Here is a 19,141-nt window from a genome sequence, read left to right as displayed (position 1 = left end):
CGGGCCTCGCGAGCCGTCGGTGCCCAGCTTCTCGGCAGCCCTGCGCAGGCCTGGCGTTCAGGAAGTCAGAGGGGAGGAGAGCACTGAGCTGGCAGCAGCTGTCATGACAACTTCTCGGCTGTGACCGTAGTGGCAGAAGGCACTGTTTGAGCTGGTCTATGTAGTTCCTTGTCCGCCCCCACAGAGCAGGTGGCCTGCACACAGTAATGCCTCAGAAGGGCTCCTTCCCTGGCTCAGCCAGTCTGATTGTCCTTGCGGCTTATGGATGCACTGTCACCGGAAGACCCTGTTAAAAGGCAAAGGGGCTGCTCAGGTAGAGGAGCTGGACCTAAGAGTCTGTCCTTCACACGGCAGCCAGAGTCGCCTTAAGGCAGGGTTTTACCACCTCAGCACTGTCGCTGTTCGGTTGCGGGGGCCACTGGAGGATGCTTAGCGGCGTCCCTGGCCCTTACTCACTGGATGCCGGTAGCATACCCTCCCAAGTTGTGACAACCAAAAAATGTCTCCAGACATTGCCAAATGTCCCTCCAGAGAAGAGGGCAAAATGGCACCTGCCTGACTCCAGCCGCATGGAGAAGCTCTTAATAAAGTATAAATCCAGCCATGTCACTCCCTCGTGAAAATCCTGCAATGTCTTCCCATTGCTCTGAGCATGAAATCCAGGTGCTTATGCAGGGTTCAAGGCCCTTGTAGACTAGGCTTGCCTCCTTTCCCAGCCTCATTCACGCCCCTCCGCTCTCGTCCACCATCACCCTTTGGCCATATGCACCTGTTTTGACATACCTAGACAAGCCAGACTCTCGGACAGAGTGGAAGACACAGAGGCATCACATATTTGGGATATGTTCCCAGACATTTACGACAACTGGTAAATATTTCACTTACAGAATGGCTTACTTTTGTTCTTCCTGTCTCTTCCATAAGAATGTAAACTCCATGAGAGCAGGAATCTTGTCTGGCTTGTTCACCATTGGATCCCCACCATCTTCCAAGGTGCCTACGTTCCAGAATACATCCTGAATAACGCTCTGTGGAATGAATGGGTAAGGTTGGCAGGAGTTTTGGGAGGGAGAAGGCTTCTTGGGCACACTGAGGCCTGAAGCTTGGGCAGGAAGGGTGTGGAGTAGGAAGGGCAAAGTATGCTCTGAGGCAGGGCTTAGCGGGGGACAGCAACAAAGGCTCAGAGGAGGTCCAGTGGACCGAATGTGCCACAACCGACCCAGGGGACATGTGAGAGCAGACTCTCCTCATGGGACAGAAGGACAGATTCTGTGTGCGTATGGTTTTGGGTCTGAGTGGACTCGGCGGTGAAGAGCTTGAGTCCCTTGATGAGGAAGTGGGGAGAGAAGTCAGACAGGTTGGAACCTCACAAAACGGGAGCAAATAAGTGAGGGTTTTGACTGCTGAGCCGGGAGGTCCGGACTTGTCTGGGCCTCAAAAAAGTAATGGTTGTTCCTCTCACGGCATCTAACCTTGGTGACTCAGACTGCTCTGACCCCCTCAGACCCCTGGGACCAACTCTGTGGCCACAATAGAAGTCAAAGGACTGACCAGACATGTGAGCCTAGACAGGTGCAGGGAGCACAGGGACCAAAACAGAAGAGGCCTGGGGCCTGCTTCCATCTTCCCTCCCTTTCTTGATGTGTGGCCTTGCTCAAGGCATTGGACTGCGATGGACCTCCACGTCCTTCTTTTGGAAAACAGAGTTAACAATACCTGCCCCGTTCAGAGGAGAAATGAGGTCATGTTTGTGCAGCATTGTGAGCTCACTGGAGACAATGAGTGTATTCTTCTTAACAGTAACAATAATAATCATTACTGCAAATCTAACCAGTAAATGTATCTCCTCAAAGCTGGAGTTGGGCCCCTCAGTAGGATAGCAATTAAAGTTAAAAAAAACAACAACAACAACCTCTAGATGGGGGAATTTTCTGGCCCCATTTTGATCTTTGGAGTTTGCAGAGTTGATATCACTGTGGGAGGGAGAGAGAGGCCTGCAGCGATCACTCATTCTATTTCCATTCATTTATACTCATTGTATCTCTCTTGTCCTTGACTTATTATCCGCAATGGGTTTTGCAACTTCTCTCCCTCCTGCAGGCCAAGGAGAAAGAGGTTCCTTAGACTCTCCATCTCCACAACACCCAGGGTCCCATTCCCTCATGGAAGTAGTGATCTGGTTGTTAGAGATCCTGGCATTTAGGCATTGGCCACAAACTAGCCTGCAAAGTAGGTGGTTCTTCTTGAATCCTTGAGCCTCTTTTCTACCCATCCCACTAAGTAGGCCAGTGATTCCCAAACCAGGCTGCGCGTTCAAAGCCCCAGGAGTGGAGCCCAAGGATTCTCAGGTGATTCTAGTGCAGCCAGCCAGCACCTGCCCAAATTTGGGAATCACTGGACATAGTGAAACGTTAGTTATGAAACATGACTGTAAGGAGCAGAGAGAGCGATGCTTACACATAGGTATTGTTGAAGTTTGGGTCAAGCCGGCAGAAGATCTTCTCTCCTGCCCCAATCCACTAACTGACAGAAAAACTCTAGAAAAAAAAAAAAAACCTCCACTATATTACAGCGTGAGAAAACAAGAGAGAACCATCAGCAAATCAGAAATGCTGGATCCCAGAAAGAGGAAGAGCAAACAGCCTCCAAGCTCTAAAAGAATCAGACTGGCGGGAACCACAGCTAAAACCTATGAAGGAGAAGATTGCTGTGGAGGGAGGAATGGTTGGAGGGCTCTGAGCCTGGGACAGCAGACTCAAAATAACCAGAAGAGGCCCCAGCGATGTTCCTTGCTGCCTTATGACCAATTGGCAGTAGTGGCTGCGGCTGGAGAGACAGAGCAGGTAGCTTCTGACACTCTAAGATACAAACAGGGAACACTCTTCCAGGAGAAAAGCTGTCAGCAGGCTGCTCATCTCCCACCCACCCTCAATAGCCAGGGACAGGCTACCATGAACCCAAAGCTAGCAAATAAGCATCCTCAAATGCAATGATGAGCCACACATCACAAATCACTGAAGATTTAAGGGAAAATAGAACCATGGTTCAGAGAAACTCTAAGCTTGTACTGTCCAATAGAACCTTCTGGGATGATGGAAGTGTTCTACGGTTGAGTTGTCCAATGTGTACACACCACATGTGGCTATTAAGCCCTTGAAATAGCTGTTGCAGCTGAGGAAGTGAATGTTTTATTTTATTTTGTTTTAATCGTTTAAATTTTGTTTTCAAATATTTTAAGTAATCTCTATGCCCAACATGGGGCTCGATCTCCCAACCCTGAGATTAAGAGTCACATGCTCCCAACAACTGAGCCAGCCTGATGCCCCTAATCATTTAAATGTAAATAGCAATCAGCTACTATACTGGATAGCATAGCTCTAAACTTAACATAGAAGAGTAAACACCCGAAGAAATGGAGACAATAGAATAACACAAAACAGTTTATTTTGGGCCACCTGGGTGGCTCAGTCAGTTAAGGGTTCGACTTGGGCTCCGGTCATGATTTCATGGTTCATGGATTCAAGTTCCGCATCAGGCTCTGCACGAATAGCTTGAAGCCTGGAGCCCACTTCAGATTCTCCCTCTCTCTCTCTCTCTCTCTCTCTCTCTCTCTCTCTCTCTCTCTCTCAATCTCTCGATCGAAAATAAATAAATAAACATTTTTAAAGTTTTTTTAAAGTTTATTTATTTATTTTTGAGAGAGACAGTGCCAGCACAAGTGATGGAGGGACAGGGAGAGAAGGAGAGAGAGAGAATCCCAAGCAGGCTCTGTACTGTCCGTGCGGAGCTCAGTGTGGGTCTTGAAACCACAAACCATGAGATCATGACCTCAACAGCAGTCGCCGAAGTCAGATGCTCAACTGACTGAGCCACCCAGGGATCCCCAACACAAACCAGTTTAATTGAAGAATAATTATTATCCTATAGGAGATTCCAAATAATAATAAATCAAACAGTGGGGGTACCTGGCTGGCTCAGTTGGTGGAGCATGCAACTCTTCATCTTAGGGTTGTGAGTTTGAGTCCCATGTTGGGTGTAGAGATTACTTGAAAATACAATCTTTTTAAAAAACCCTCAACCCCTGTTCTTAGAAACTTAAAAATTGATTATCAGATTTTCAAACTCAGTAGATGGTCTGAGATGAGTTTAGAGATCTAGTTATTAGGGGCAGCTGAGCTGAAGAAGTCTCCTTAACTATAGTGAAAAGAATAAAAAGATGGAAAGTCTGAGAGAAAAAGGTAAGAGACATCTGTCTAATAGGTAGAAGGATAGGATTTCAGAAAATAGGAGAGAGAAAATAATTAAAGAACTAATAAAAGAAAATCTCCCAGTTGTTGAAGAAAGAAATTAATCATTAGATGGAATGTTCCCAGGAAAAAAAAGACCCACACCAACACTTTATAGTGAAATTTCAGAACAACAGCAATAAAGAAAAAAAGACCTAGAAACTTCCAGAAAGAAAAAGATGGTCACCAATAAAATAATATTAAATTGGCATCAGACTGGATGTTAAAAGACGATGGAACACTGTCTGCAAAGTTCCAAAGAGAAATGAAGTATTCAGGTAGGAAAGGGGAAATTAAGACATTTTGTGTTTTACAAGGAGAAAGTTTGCCACCTCAGATACGTCAAAGGATTCCCAGGGGTGTGCTTCAATTTAAAAAATAGTGAATTCAAGGAAGAGGAAGACGTGGGATGCTGAAAGTATGGTGAATAAAGAAACTAGTCAAACTTTCAGTGAACTCTGAGTCACTACTGAGGCCGCATGTAAACATTTAAAAAACAATATGGGGGCGGCTGGCTGGCTCAGTTGGAGGATGTAACTCTTTATCTCGGGGTCGCGAGTTCAAGCCTCATGTTGGGTGTATAGCTTACTTAAAAAAATAAAAATAAAAACAACAATATGGAACCATAATCTACCCAGATGATCTCAACTTGGGAGGTGACAAATAAAGGAGGAAGAGAAACACTAAAATGCGCTAAAGGAGACAAGAGTTCCTGATTGGAACATTGATGGAAGAGCCTAAGTTAAAGATGTATGGATTCAATATAAGAGTAGCCAATGGAAGATGGAGAATTGGAAAATCAAATTCCAAATATTTAGGGTGAATTAAAAGTGGGGGGGACAAAAACCCTTAATCTAACAAAAGGATAGAATAAAGAAACAAATTATACCATACAAACCAAGAACACTTTTTTCCCCAAATACATTTTCAGCATTCACACGGAAAAAACCTCAACAAATTCCCCAAATCCCCTTAACCCAACATAATATACCAGCCATTTTCTCTGTTCACAATACGTGAAAATAAGCAATTAACATTAAAATGTTGGAGCGCTTGGGTGGCTCAGGAGGTTGGGCAACCGGTTCCTGATTTCGGCTCAGGTCATGATCTCATGGTTCCGGGAGTTTGAGCCTCACGTGGGCTCCACGCCGGCTGCGTGGGATTCTCCCTCTGCCCTTCCTTCTTCAAAAACCATTAACATGGTGGGGTGGGCTGGGGTGAGGCTCTGTGTCTGCAGCAATTGGAAATGCAAACTCATTCACAGGGAGTTCCTTGGAACTCAAAGCCTGGTGTATCTCTGCTATAGTCTATTCTGGTGTATACTTATGGAAGGAAGTCTCGTGCATGAATGTCACCTGTCATGGCACCCCAAAGCAGGGAACATTATTGTGAACCTTTGCTCTGAGAGTGAAGTCTAAATAAACAGCCTGGTATTCAAACCCCTCCAGAATTGGACCCCAGCCTGCCTTTCTTCTCTCGCCTCCCACTTTTCTCCAGCACACAAGCACCACAAACTCTTGGCATGCCCACCACCTTATGGGTGCTCCTTGGTCCATGACACTCCTCCTGTCACTTAACTCTTCCCCCTGATTATGCACACCAGTGAACTACCGCTCAAGGGCTATATCTGGCCCAGCCCCTGTTTTATAAATAAAGGGTTTTTTTTTTTCTCTTATCTGGAATCAGGGAGTCATTTCAACTCTCTCTACCTGGCCGAAAGAAGCAGTGAAAGTTCATGTCATTATATATATTGTCTTTAAATTGAAGAAATAGGGGCGCCTGGGTGGCTCAGTCGGTTAAGCCTCCGACTTCGGCTCAGGTCAGATCTCACGTTCGTGGGTTCAAGCCCCGCGTCAGGCTCTGTGCTGATAGCTAGCTCAGAGCCTGGAGCCTGCTTCTCGTTCTGTGTCTCCTCTCTCTGACCCTCCCCCTCTCATGCTCTGTCTCTCTCTGTATCAAAAATAAATAAAACATTAAAAAAAAAGAAAAAAAATAAATTGAAGAAATAGGGGGCGCCTGGGTGGCTAAGTCCATTAAGTGTCCGACTCTGGATTTCGGCTCAGGTCATGATCTCACTGTTCATGAGATCGAGCTCAGTGTCAGGCTCTGCACTGACCATGTGGAGCCTGCTTGGAATTCTCCTTCTCTCTCTGCTCCTACTCTGCTTGCACTCTCTTTGTCTCTCTCAAAATAAATAAATAAACTTAAAAAAAATAAAATGAAGAAATAGGAGCAAAGGAAGATTAAAGTGTTTGTCCAACATGGTGCTCTGGTGAAACTGGAATTAGCAGGCTCCATCTCGTGATCTAATTCCTAATTGTTTTTTCTTTCTCTTGGACTTCTCCAGTATTGAACAGAAGCTTCTAATGTGTTTCCTATGAGCCTGGCATTCTTGTAGGCATTTTATAAATTTTCACTGAGTTGACTCTCAAGAGAGTCCTGGGAGTTAGATGCTACTGTCATCCACCTTGTAGAGATGAGGAAACTGAGGCACAGAGGGATGAAACAACTTGGGTGAGGACACATTCCTAGTATGTGGCCATCTGGCTCTGGGATCCTCACTTACCCACTATCCTGTGCTGCCTTTCATCCTCTAGTGTGACTTGCCTTTTTTCTCTAGGTTAAAAACACATCAAATAATGGTTAATCTCCCCAGCCTGAGATCAGTAGTTTCTACTCTATTAAACATATTGAATGGATGTTGTATGTAAGTGATGAATCATTGAAGTCTACTCCTGAAACCAACACTATACTGTATGTTAACTAACTTGAATTAAATTAAAACAACAACAACAACACATTGGGATCAGTCACCAAGGAGGGTACAAGTAAAGAATGAATGAGCTCCAGGTGGGCGGGGGTGGGAAGGGTAATCTTGGTTTCTGCATCCCCACCACCTAGAACAGTATCTGACATGTGGAAGGCGCACAGCAAAAACATTCTGAATGAATAAGCAATCAGATGAATTGATGAATGGATGGATAAATGCATGAATTAGAAATATATGTAAATAAAGTTTTATTGGAACGTAGCCATGCCCATTCATTTGTATAATGTTTATGGCTGCTTTTTCTAGAGTTGAATAGTTACAACAGAGGCCATATGACCCACAAAGCCTAAAATATTTACAGAAAAGTTTGCTGAACCCTAGAGGAGAGAGACACTTTCTTCCTCTTGCTGTCATCAGTGAGCCAGGGCTGGAGAGGAATCCCTATCACTACTTGTTGTATGAAAAATAAATGGTCAACAATGGTCTGTGGAGGAAGTAGCAAGGATGTTCTCTGTGCCCTAAGAATGCCCTGATGGGGGAAGAGGAGGCGGCATTACAGACGGATGTCACCTTGCAGAAGTGGTTAGAGGGCAGCCTTTGGGCCAGCTCTGCCATTTACCAGCTGTATGACTGGGGAGGTTCCATGCTCTCTTTGAACCTTAGCTTGCTTCTCTGCAAACCTGTGGGGGATAAGATCTAGAGTTTAGATTTTAGAAAAAGGGCCAAGCAAGATAATGTGCAGAAACTATCTAAGATCTAGGGCCCCGAGAGATGATCGTTATTTTTCATCACGATGCCGAATATTTTTCAAGGTTGGTCTCTGATTACTACTGGCCAGTTTTCAAGTAGCTTTTGTGCCCAGGTAATCCTGCCCAGAGAAGGCCACCACTGCCCCCACGCTTTCGCCCTGCAGTTACCTTCTGCAGCCTCCACGTTCCACACCGGCTCTCGTCCCGCCCCAGCTTTCCCCGGTTTCTGCTCCCTTGTACCCACCCCTGCACATACTCTCATACTTTCTCTGTTTTTCAAGTCATTATTGTTCTCTGGGTGTTTCCTGTGAAACCAGGCATCCGCCCAAGCAGATCTGCCCTCACAAGGGGTCCAGTGAGTCCGTGACGGCTGGACACTTGGTTTGATGATGGCGGGCCTGGTGCTGCCTAGCAGGCCCAGCCCGGCTCCAAGCTGAGTGGGCCCACACCCACCGGCCTCTCGAGGGTGGCATCCTCATTCCCAACCAGACGAGACAGCTTCTGCCTGAAATTGCTGGGCTAGAAATTTCTGCCACCAGATAGGCATTCCTTCGTGGTTATTCTTACCTTCACGCTGTTCCTCTGTTAAAATGCAGGTAATTCCTGGGAGGAGATCACCTGTGTCCAGGTTCTTATCTTGAGTCATAACCTCTACCAATGGTCAACGAATTGCTGGGCTGTTGCGGTCCCAAATGAGATGGTATATCTGCAAATATTTTCAACATTGTGAAGAGAAATAGGGAAGCAAAGGATTATTCTGTGTTAAAAGGTGTTAGCGGTCATCCTCTCCATTTTATCAAAAAGGGCTTTTGAAGTATACTCCAAAGGAGTGAATCTCTAATGGTGGAATTCCAGACTACAAAATAAATTTTAAAACAGTTAAAGTGGCAGGGGCAGGTACTTTCCCTTTCAAAGCCTACTGCTCAGGTGGTGATCAACTCAGCTCTGACCAAGGGAGTCCTGGAGTGAAGAAAATGAAAGGCTACTGAGGTGACTGAGTGGTTGATGCCAAGGCTTAAACCAGGAAGAGTCTTGGAATCCTCTCATATTAAAGATGAGGAAATGAGGCCCAGAGAGAGAGAAAGTTTCTCAGTCATTCGTAGTGGGAAGCTTAAGTAGTAAGCAGGAGCTACAGTAGCGAGGATGGGTTTGGGGGCTGGGAGAGGTCAGAAGGCAGGATGAAACCCGGTGGAGCCCTTTTGCCAGTGCCTGCCTCCATCAAGGCTTTCCCTGTGCTCAGCACAGATAGACAGACGGACAGGAGTCCACCCAGGCTGCCCCTCCTCCATCAAGTGCAGCTGCCCCTTGCCTGGGGCACCTGCCAAGGGGAGGCCTCCCATCCCAGGCCCGTGGCTGATGGAGAGAAAGTCCCAAAACAATGCCTCTAAACTGAAAACATTTTTGTCTTCTCTACGGAACAATGGCCACTAACAACCATGGAACTGGAGCAGAAATGGAACGTGAGCCCCAGGGGCCTGGGAGCCTGGAGGGGTGGGGTAAGGGACTTGGGGGACAGAAGTCTGGGGAGAGTTTCTCCCCACCACCTCCTACCACCTCCATGCACCCCCTGTGCTCCTGAGGCACTGCCAGAGGCCACTGACTTTTCCATTTGGAACACCACTTGACCCCCACCCTCAAATTCTCATGGGGTCCCGGGTGGCTGCACAGGCCACCCTCCCACCTGCCCCAACAATGTCCCAGACACTTATCACAGTGGCAGGAAGGCCAGGAACAGCAGTCATGAGACAGCTTAAAACAGCCCCCCACACCCCTGGAGCCCCCATTGGGGAGAGGATGGGGCCACGTGGGGGACCTTGAGGCCAGTGACTGACCTCCTAGTCCCTCACTGTGGAACCTCCAGCGTTGGGCTCTTTAGGGGGGTAGCTGAGACAATGTGCCCCGCTGAGAGTGGGCAATGGCGCAGTTCTCTGTGGCCACAAGCCACTTTTGACGGGTCCGCCCCACTGAGGAGCAACCGAAACCTCATCCCACCCAGCACGGCTTTTGTCTGCACCACATATTTGTCTTATTTGGAAGATTTTTGTGGGTTTTCCCGTCTTTCTCCAGCGCTCACTGCCCTGAGGGGCCAGAGGCCACGGAGGGGCTGCGGGAACGGGCTAAGAGGCATTCCTGGGGCACGGTGCCTGGTGGTCTGCGGCATGATAGGGAGCGGGGGAGAAATCTGCCCCCCAGTACACCCTGTGCACCCCAAACGGGCACCCTGGACCCGGCCACACGCCGCTCCTCTGTGGGCCGCACGCAGCTCCTGGTCCTTCCTGGGCCTGTTTCCTGTCCGTTTTCTCCTCTCCGCCTCCTCAGCTCCTGCTGCTCAGTCTCTCATTCCTTCATCCCCGAGCTCCAGCCTGGTTCCAGTCACCCCTGCTTCCCGGCCGCTGCGCCCACCTTCCCTCCCCTCTCTTTCTGCCTGTCTGAATTCTGGAGTGTCTCCCAGGGCCTGGTGCCACCTCACCTCCTCCTTGGTGCTCCCCGCAGAGCCCCCTCTCCAACCCTTGGCAAGGTCTCCCCAGCTTCTGAACTTCAGAAGTGTGTGACTCCAAATGTACCCTGCCTCTGTAACAGCTGCCCAGGGACATGGAGGACGGAGGCTACAGCTTTCAATCTTTAGTCCCTCCCCCCACACGACTTATATGAAGCAGCTGCTCCAGGAATATTTTGTTTGATTGGGGTTTCTTAAGCATTGGCAATGGACCAAATTAGAGAATCTCAATGACGGAAGAGACTTAATCCAATGACCCACTCAGAACTTGAATTCCTGCCTAAAGGGGTCTGGCTTTAGCTTACATGCCTCTAGTGATGGAGATCTCACTACTTCCTGTGGCAAACCCATCCCCTCTTCCGATAGCTCTGACCTTAAGAAAGTTCTTTTGCGGGGCGCCTGGGTGGCTCAGTCGGTTAAGCCTCCGACTTCAGCTCAGGTCAGATCTCACGTTCGTGGGTTGGAGCCCCGCATCAGGCTCTGTGCTGATAGCTAGCTCAGAGCCTGGAGCCTGCTTCCAGTTCTGTGTCTCCTTCTCTCTCGCCCCTCCCCCTCTCATGCTCTGTCTCTCTCTGTATCAAAAATAAATAAAACATTAAAAAAAAGAAAGTTCTTTTGCATATTGAACTAATACCTGCCCCTGTCCCCACCCTCCTCCCAGCTAGAGCACATAAATCTATTCCAATCCTAAAGTCTCACGAACAGCCTTCAGATATTTGAAGGCGGCAATTTCCTACTTCTGCAGTCTTTTCTTTTCCTGAGGGAAACACCTATGGCCCTAACCTCCAGCGCTCCTGTCCCCCAGTGACAATGGACTTGGAATGTTCTCCTCCCCTTCATATAGAGCATCTCCTCAATGCCCTGTTGAACTCATTTTCCTGGCAAAACTTCCCCTCTCTCTGGATCAAAATGAATGCTGTAGCTTTCAGATGGGGCTTGCCTCCATGTGGTTATTAGATGGGCCTCAAAGGAACGGCCCACTCTCTCACTATGTTAAAAGGAAGGAAGGAAGGAAGGAAGGAAGGAAGGAAGGAAGGAAGGAAGGAAGGAAGGGAGGGAGGGAGGGAGGGAGGAACAATATTGGAGGGCACTGAGCAGCTTCTTTGTCTATTTATTTCCCTGTTTGTTCCGGAGCAGCCCTACCCTCTCCCGAGGGGTGGCCAGCAAATCTGAAACAGATTTTACATGGCAGTGGACATCTGGCTTTCCACACACCTCAGAGGCTGTCAGGTCTTTTCTGTGCATTTTAGTATAGGTATTCCTTCTGTAACATTTTAAACCAAAGGAGTGACTCATGGTGGCACTTCGGGTCAGTTGCTTAACTGACTGAGCCACCCAGGCACCCCTTATGAAGGTGGTTTTTAAAAAATGTTTTTATGTTCCATACAGAGTCTAGAGTCATATCCTGCTCATACCTGGATATCATATACATTTGTGAATTGATTTACTGAGTTAAGCTGTACCTAGAGCTATAGCCAAGAGCCATCTTCATTTCTAAACCCAATGATCAACTTGAGATAGCTCTTCAAGTTGAACAACTTGAAGCAACATGGCTGAAATGACTCTGCATTTTCTGGCCTTGCCTCCAACCTGGTCCTCCTACCTAGTGACTCATGCCCAAATCTCACTTGATTCCTCACCCAGTCCCTCTTGCAAGATTGCTTAAAATGACCATCACCATCACCAGTACTGTTGTAATTATACTTCCCTCATATACCAGCTCCCTACCCAGCATTGCCAATCACTCACCTTGAGAGTTGAAGGTTCCTCCTTAAAACCCTGAATGCAAGGACACTATGACCATGGCTGTTGCTCTGAGCTTCCTAGCCACTGTGTTCCAGAAGCCATGTGGCAGTGGTCTTCTTGCCTGATGGGCTACCGTCCTGGGGCCAAGGTTCTAACCAACTTGCTGGAGCTATGGCTCAAAGTGTCTGTGCCCCTTGGATGCTGAGCCCTGTTCTTCTTCTCACGTGCCAAACTTCTTTGACTTGTCCTGAACTCATGACTATGTCCTTAAAAGAGAAGATAGTGGCTGCCTGTAGGTAGTAAAGTGGGATAACTTTTACTCGCCTATGTTTGCTGTCCAGTCTACCCTAATGATTCCTGAATAAGTGAATCCACCTTCCCTATCAGACTGCAAGCTCATGGAGGGTGAGGGCCAAGTCCTATCCCTCTTCATTATTCTCAACTTCTGACTGTGTGCCTAGCACATAGTTGGTATTTGATAAACATTTGTAGAGTGATTAACGAATTCAATTTCATGAAGACTATGGGTAAGGTGTTCTGCCTTATCAGACAGTGTCAAGTGCTGATGGAGGGAGCCCAGAACTTTCTGTGTGGCTGACAGAGCGTGGCTTGGTGCAACAATGTGGGGGAGCTGTTTGGCAATCTTGCCAACTGGAAGGCCCCCTCCCTAGTCTCCACCCTGAATATGCACAAGCGTGTGGACAGCACTGCTGTATGTAATCATGAGACGCTAGAAGTGATCTGGATGTCCATCTGCAATGGGCATTGTGGGAGCCACACAACCAGCCACAGTGTCACTCATCAATGTGGATGATTCTCAAAAATATGGGGCAGATGGAAAAAGAAAGTTGCTGGGGCACGTGCATGGCTCAGTCAGTTTAAGTGTCTGACTTTTGATCTTGGTCTCAGAGTCATGAATTCAAGCCTTGCATTGGGCTCGTGCCCAGCATAGAGCCTACTAAAACACAAAAAGTTGCTGATGGATATATACAGTATGATACCACTTACATGACCTTTAGTATATGTGCTGCCGAAGCAGGCACTTACATGATCTTTAAATAAATGCAAAACAGGGGCACCTGGGTGGCTCAGTCGGTTAAGCGTCCGGCTTCGGCTCAGGTCATGATCTCACAGTTTGTGGGTTCGAGCCCCGCGTCGGGCTCTGTGCTGACTGCTAGTTCAGAGCCTGGAGCCTGCTTCAGATTCTGTTTCTCCCTCTCTCTCTGACTCTCCCCTGCTCACGCTGTCTCTCTCTCTCTCTCAAAAATAAATTAAAAACATTAAACATTTTTTTAAAAATAAATGCAAAACATACTATACATTAGGTTTAATAATTTAGGCTCCAAGATGGGGTGAGGCGGGGACTTAGGACCCAGTTCACCCTTCTGCAAAGGCTATATGTAATATACATGTATTTTACTATATACGTACTATCTATTGATATAAACAATATATGGTAAAGTATAGAGAATGATAAACATCAGATTCAAGAGGATGGTCCCCTCGGTGGAGCAGGGAGCAGAGAGATACTTGAGTCAGGTGCACAGAGGGTCTCACCAGTATTGGCAAAGTGATGTGTCTTTGGTCAGCTGGTATGCATACGTGATGTTTGTGATGTCATTCTTTATTCCGTGGTCATTATTATTGCTGTTTCCCAGACATTTGTGGCCCCTTCTCCTTCTAAAGGCTAGAAAAATTGCACTTCTTGTGTTCCCTGTGATTGGCGGAAGAAGCCCTGTGAGTAGTTCTGGCCAATGACTTGTCAACTAGAGCATTAAATTGTCTTTTGAGACCCTCAAGATCTCTCTTTGGCTTCTGACAGTGTTTGAGATGGTGGCTGTTTTATCATCTTGCATCCTGGAGTGATTTCAGTGAGCCGAGTCCCTGGCTCATCCTTGAAGGTCACATAGCAGAAGCAGAAGTATGTTAAGCCATTAAGATATTAGGATTGTTTGATATTGCAGCATAATCTAGAATATTCTGACCAATATATACCTTTTCAGTTAAAAAATGAAATGAGGGGAAACATCCATGACTTTCAGGCAAATGCCAAGATTTGATAAGAGGAGGGGGCATGGGAGAAAAGGAGGGCACCTGGGTGGCTCAGTCAGTTAAGCAACCGACTCTTGATTTCGGCTTAGGTCGTGATCTCAAGGTTCAGTCTGTAGGATCAAGACTCATGTCAGGCTCTGTGTTGACAGCATGGAGCCTGCTTGGGATTCTCTCTCTCCCTCTGTCTCTCTTTCCCTCTCCCCTCACATGCTCCCTCTGTCTCTCAAAATAAGTAAACAAACTTTTAAAAAAGGCAATATCTTAGCTCCCTGTTACTGGTTGGGGAGTGGCAATGGGCAAGTTCTGCAATGAATTTGGGTAGACTGGAGGCTGGAGGGTACCTGGCATTTCACAACATCTTAGAAATCCATTGAGCACCACTGCTTTCCACTAGCCAGGGCTCAGCTTAGGGAAACAAACCCAGCCATTGCTGCGCATCAGACACCTGTGAGACAGATTCAGCTTGGAATATTCTCCAGGCTTCTGAGTCCCTCTCCTCCCCTAAGCTGCAGGAACATTGCCCAGGGCAGATACCAAAGATCAGAGAAGACAGGATGTGAGGTTCCCGCCTTAGGTGCCTGGCAAGAACATGAACCTGGGCTCTTGGGAGCTTGGGGCTGGATGGCTCTGTTACACAGTATGGAGCCCACTGATACTTCAAACACGAGCCTCCTGCCTTCTTGCCTCCAGAGGAATTGTTCTCGGATTACTTTGACTGGAGAGGAGGAGAGAAGAAGCTACAGATAATACCTGGATTTCTATGGTGCTTTTCTTCTTAAAGCTTCAAAAGACTTCCCCTACTCTGATCTCTTGTGGTCTCTCCCAGAAGCACGGCAAGGAGAGGAAGATTCCTTCATTTCTCTGTCTGGATGAGAAAATGGGGCCCAGAGTGGGTAAGCAAATGACCTGTGGTCACAGAACAAGTAAAGGATATGATTCCGGTGGGCAAAAGTCTCTGTCTCCAGACCCCAGCTCCCCTACACTGGGCCTAGACACACTTGGCCAGGCTGCTGGCCTCTCTGTGTGGGCAGCTGCCCCTGTGCTCTTAGCTGCCTTTGCACAGGGGTGGACCGGGCCTTGAGTCTCCGCTCAACTGTCCTGGGGCCTGAGCAGAGAGGAGGAAGAGAATCTGGGAGAGGCTCAGGTCAGGCCCCACTCCCACAGAGCAGTGACGACAGGTTGGCTGTATGCCCCATGGTCCCGCCAACCTGGAGGTCAGGCCACGGAGGCTGCCAGAACACTGGGGCTGAAGAGGGTCCAGATAATGCAACTGGGGTAGCCTCTGTGGGTGGAAATGACATTTCTTGGCTTTAAATAGCTCCATCTCCGGAGCCCCGGACCTCGGCGGGGCTATTAATTCCTAGACTCCCGGGGCTGCCCAGCCCTGTCATTCTGTTTGCACAAGCTGTGTAAGATCTCAGGCATTTTTCCTGCCACCCGTCTCCCCACCTCCCTTCAGTTTTCCTGTGTGATTTCAACAAGGGGCTAGTTTATTTCTAGGAGCAGGCCTGGGTTTCCAGCTGACCGCATACATATTTTGTCCTTCTTACGAGTGACATGGCTCAAGTCAACAGCAAACTCTTGAGGCTTTTCTCTGTAACCTGGTGTGTCCGTAATAGAAAGGTAATGTGTTTGTGTATGAATGGCAGAAATAGAGGCCTTATCTATGCATGTATGTGTTTGTATGTCAAGGTAACTAATCAGTCCTCCGGATTTTTAATTTAATTTTATTTATTATTTTTTAGTGCTTACTAAGTGTCAGGCACTATGCTAGCCTTGGGCACACAGGGTAAACAAGAGTCCAAACTGATCAAACAAGTATTATCACCGGCACACCTGCCGCTGGTGGGGTCTCCTTGCCTGGTTGGACATCCCAGCTGCTAGATCCACATATCTCTGAATCTTGCCTATCCTCACCAAGCTGAGAATGAAGAAGAGGAAAAGGCAGAAGTGCAGAAAATTGACAGGTCATGGTGGCTGATGGGTTGAAGCGAAATCAGTGATGAATTGGTGACAGTGCCAAGGTGTTTGGCCTGATGACAGAGAAAATTGAAGAATGGACAACACAGATGCATAGGCTTTGGAAGGGCAGTAGGCCACTTGTTTCCATTCTCTGACAACAAAGTCCAGTCATAGCGCCTTAAACACACAAGGATTTCTTCCCTCACATAAACATCCACAGGTTCACGGTTTGTGGAGCATCTCCCCGGTCCCTGGGGGCTCCTCTTGTCTTCCTCGTCTGGTCATCCTCAAATTATCCTCATGGCCCAAAATGGCTACTGGAGTTCCACTCATTTCATCTGAACTCCAGAAAGAGGGAAAGAGGAAGGACAGGAGGACAAAAAGGGCATATGCATGCCCACTCTTAAGACAGTTGCCTGGAAGTCCTCTGTCACTCTCTGCTTGTGCCTTATTGACCAAAACTTAGTCACATGGCTACACCAAGCTGCTGAGGAGGCCTGGAAGTAGTTTTGTTTTGTTTTGTTTTGTTTAGCTGGGCGTGTTGCCCAGGACTCTGTTACTAGTGAAGAAGAGAAAGACTGGCCTCAGGAAGCAACTAGCACTTTTTGCTATGGAACTCAATAAGTATGCGTGGACTTGTATTGAATCAGCAGGAAAGATAAGGAATTGTGTTTAGGGGCATGAAAAGTTTGCAGTGAGGATGAAACATCTGATTTGAGACAGGAGTGGAATGTATGTGTAGGGCGGCTGAACATACAGATTCTCAGTCAGCCACAGGGAGGTTCCCAGAAGACCATGGCTGCTGAAAGCCCCTGGCTTGGCCTTGGATCAAGTGTACAGCATGGGGGGAGGGGAGGGGAAGAAGAAAGGGAAGAACACCTTGCAAAAGAAAAAATTGACAGACCCTTGTTTGTCATCACTCTGTGCCCTTCATCTGGGCTCACTCAGCCTCCCCGTCAGTCTGTAAGACACTGCAGCTCCTATCTGTGGAGAGCTTTGGGGTACCTGTTAAGGACAGTAGGCCCTATTTTCTCCTGTGCCTAGGCTGAGAATTTTAAGGACATCCACAGGAAAGATACCCCCATCGGCTTCTCCCCATCAAGATGCACCCTTCTTAGACCCTGCTTGGGGAATTCTGGGAGCTGAAGAGTGGGGGGCTGCCCCATGGAGAGGGAGTGGGGGCAAGGGAAGGGCTTCTCCCCTGGCTATGGAAATTTTTCCCAGGGGATTTAGATCAGTCGTTCTCCACCACACACAATTTTACCCTGCAGGGGACATTTGGCCAGGTCTGGGAACATTTTTGATTGTTATGACTGGGGAAGTAGGGTGTGCTATTGACATTCAGTGGGTAGAGGCCAGAGATGTTGCTAAACATCCTACAAAGCACAGGACAGCCTCCCACAACAAAGAATTATCCTGCCCAAAATATGAATAGTGCCGAGGTTGCGAAACCTTGGTTTACGTGAGTCTGACCCCTGGGCCCACGGGAAACTTCAATACTGCGTTTCACCCAGGCCCATGCAATGCCGACTAACAGGCTAACCCTAGGCTTCTAACAGGCCTACTTCACACCAGAGGAAAGCCTAAACTGTGCTTGTCATAACTGACCACCCCTACTGACCATCAACGACGCCTGGGTTCTTTATGTGAATTACTGCCACGCTTTCAACAGCCATAAAGATGCAGGCGGCACTATTATCAGTATCCCTGTTTAACAGAGGAGCAAACTGAGACTCAAAGAAGTTAGGTGATTACCCAATAGCGCACAGCTAGGAAGTGACCCCACTGCCTACTCGCTTTTCATTCCCCACATGCTTCTCATATTTGTTACAGTCCCATTACTACATAGATCTGCTTATGGTCTCAGCTTTTGAAAGCTCATAATTGGGCATGACAAATGAGGGAACACTCTACGAACCAGATCATTCCATTCACCTTAGCACCTCCTTCTCCAGACGTTCTGGGTGAACAGGATCTCTGTGTTTAAAGCATATAAAGATGTGTCAGGAGAATGCAGTTCCTTGAAGAGCAAAGCCAAGTAGCCACAAAGCAGAGGAAGATATGCCCAAGTTCATGAAGGGGCTGGGGAAGTACAAATTAAAGTAACAGGGAGGTACCTCAGGGGGTCCCACCGGTCAAAATCACCAACCACTGGTGCCAGGTGTTGCTGGGTGTGGGGAAAGGGCTTCCTCTCTCACTGTGGGCAGGGAGGGGAGGTGGGAGACCTTTTGCAAAAGCAATCTGCCCTATCTTCTAATAGTTAACCCCGGGACACCTTACCCCTGCAGTCCCACTTCTGGGCAGATAACAGACAATGTAACAAGGCAATTATAATTTTAATTTTTTAATGTTTATTTATTTTTGAGAGAGAAAGAGACACATGGAGTGGGAGCAGAGGAGGGGCAGAGAGAGAGGGAGACACAGAATCTGAAGCAGCCTCCAGGCTCCGAGCTGTCAGCACAGAGCCTGACACGGGGCTCCAACTCATGAACTGTGAGATGGTGACCTGAGCCGAAGTCCGATGCTCAACCGACTGAGCCACTCAGCCACCCGGTAGCAAGGCTTTTATCACACCCTTGCTAATGGTAACAAAAAACTGGAAACAGTGGAGGCCTGTCACAAGAGGGTAGTTTAATAAATTAATAAGGGTGGATTTTTTCGTAAGTAATAATACCAGTATACAACTACAGCAGTTCCTATGATTTAGCAAAACATGTCTAGCAAGATCCCATTTATGTATTTGTGTATATGTAAATGCAGAGGAAATATTTGCATAGGCTTATAAGAACATGGAGAAAAATCCAAGAGTTCATTCTAGGTTCTTAATACGGGTTTCTTGGGAGTGGAGATGATACGTGGGTGGGAACTAAGCAAGACCCAAGAAGAAAGGAACAGGAAAAAAAACGGATTTAGAATTATGTGTGATATGGCAAATGCATGCACTTATGCAACACTTACAAATGTGTAGATATCTGATTAAATTAAATTATAGGAACTGTAATTCTCAAACGGGCCAGAGCTGGGGAGGAGGCGGCGGGATTCCCCCAGCGCTCGCCTCGGGCTCCGCTCCAGGTCCCCT

Source organism: Suricata suricatta, chromosome 7 (assembly GCF_006229205.1).
Source record: "Suricata suricatta isolate VVHF042 chromosome 7, meerkat_22Aug2017_6uvM2_HiC, whole genome shotgun sequence".
Classification (NCBI taxonomy): Eukaryota; Metazoa; Chordata; class Mammalia; order Carnivora; family Herpestidae; genus Suricata; species Suricata suricatta.
The sequence above is the reverse complement of the archived record's forward strand: the minus strand, read 5'-3'. Positions refer to the sequence as shown.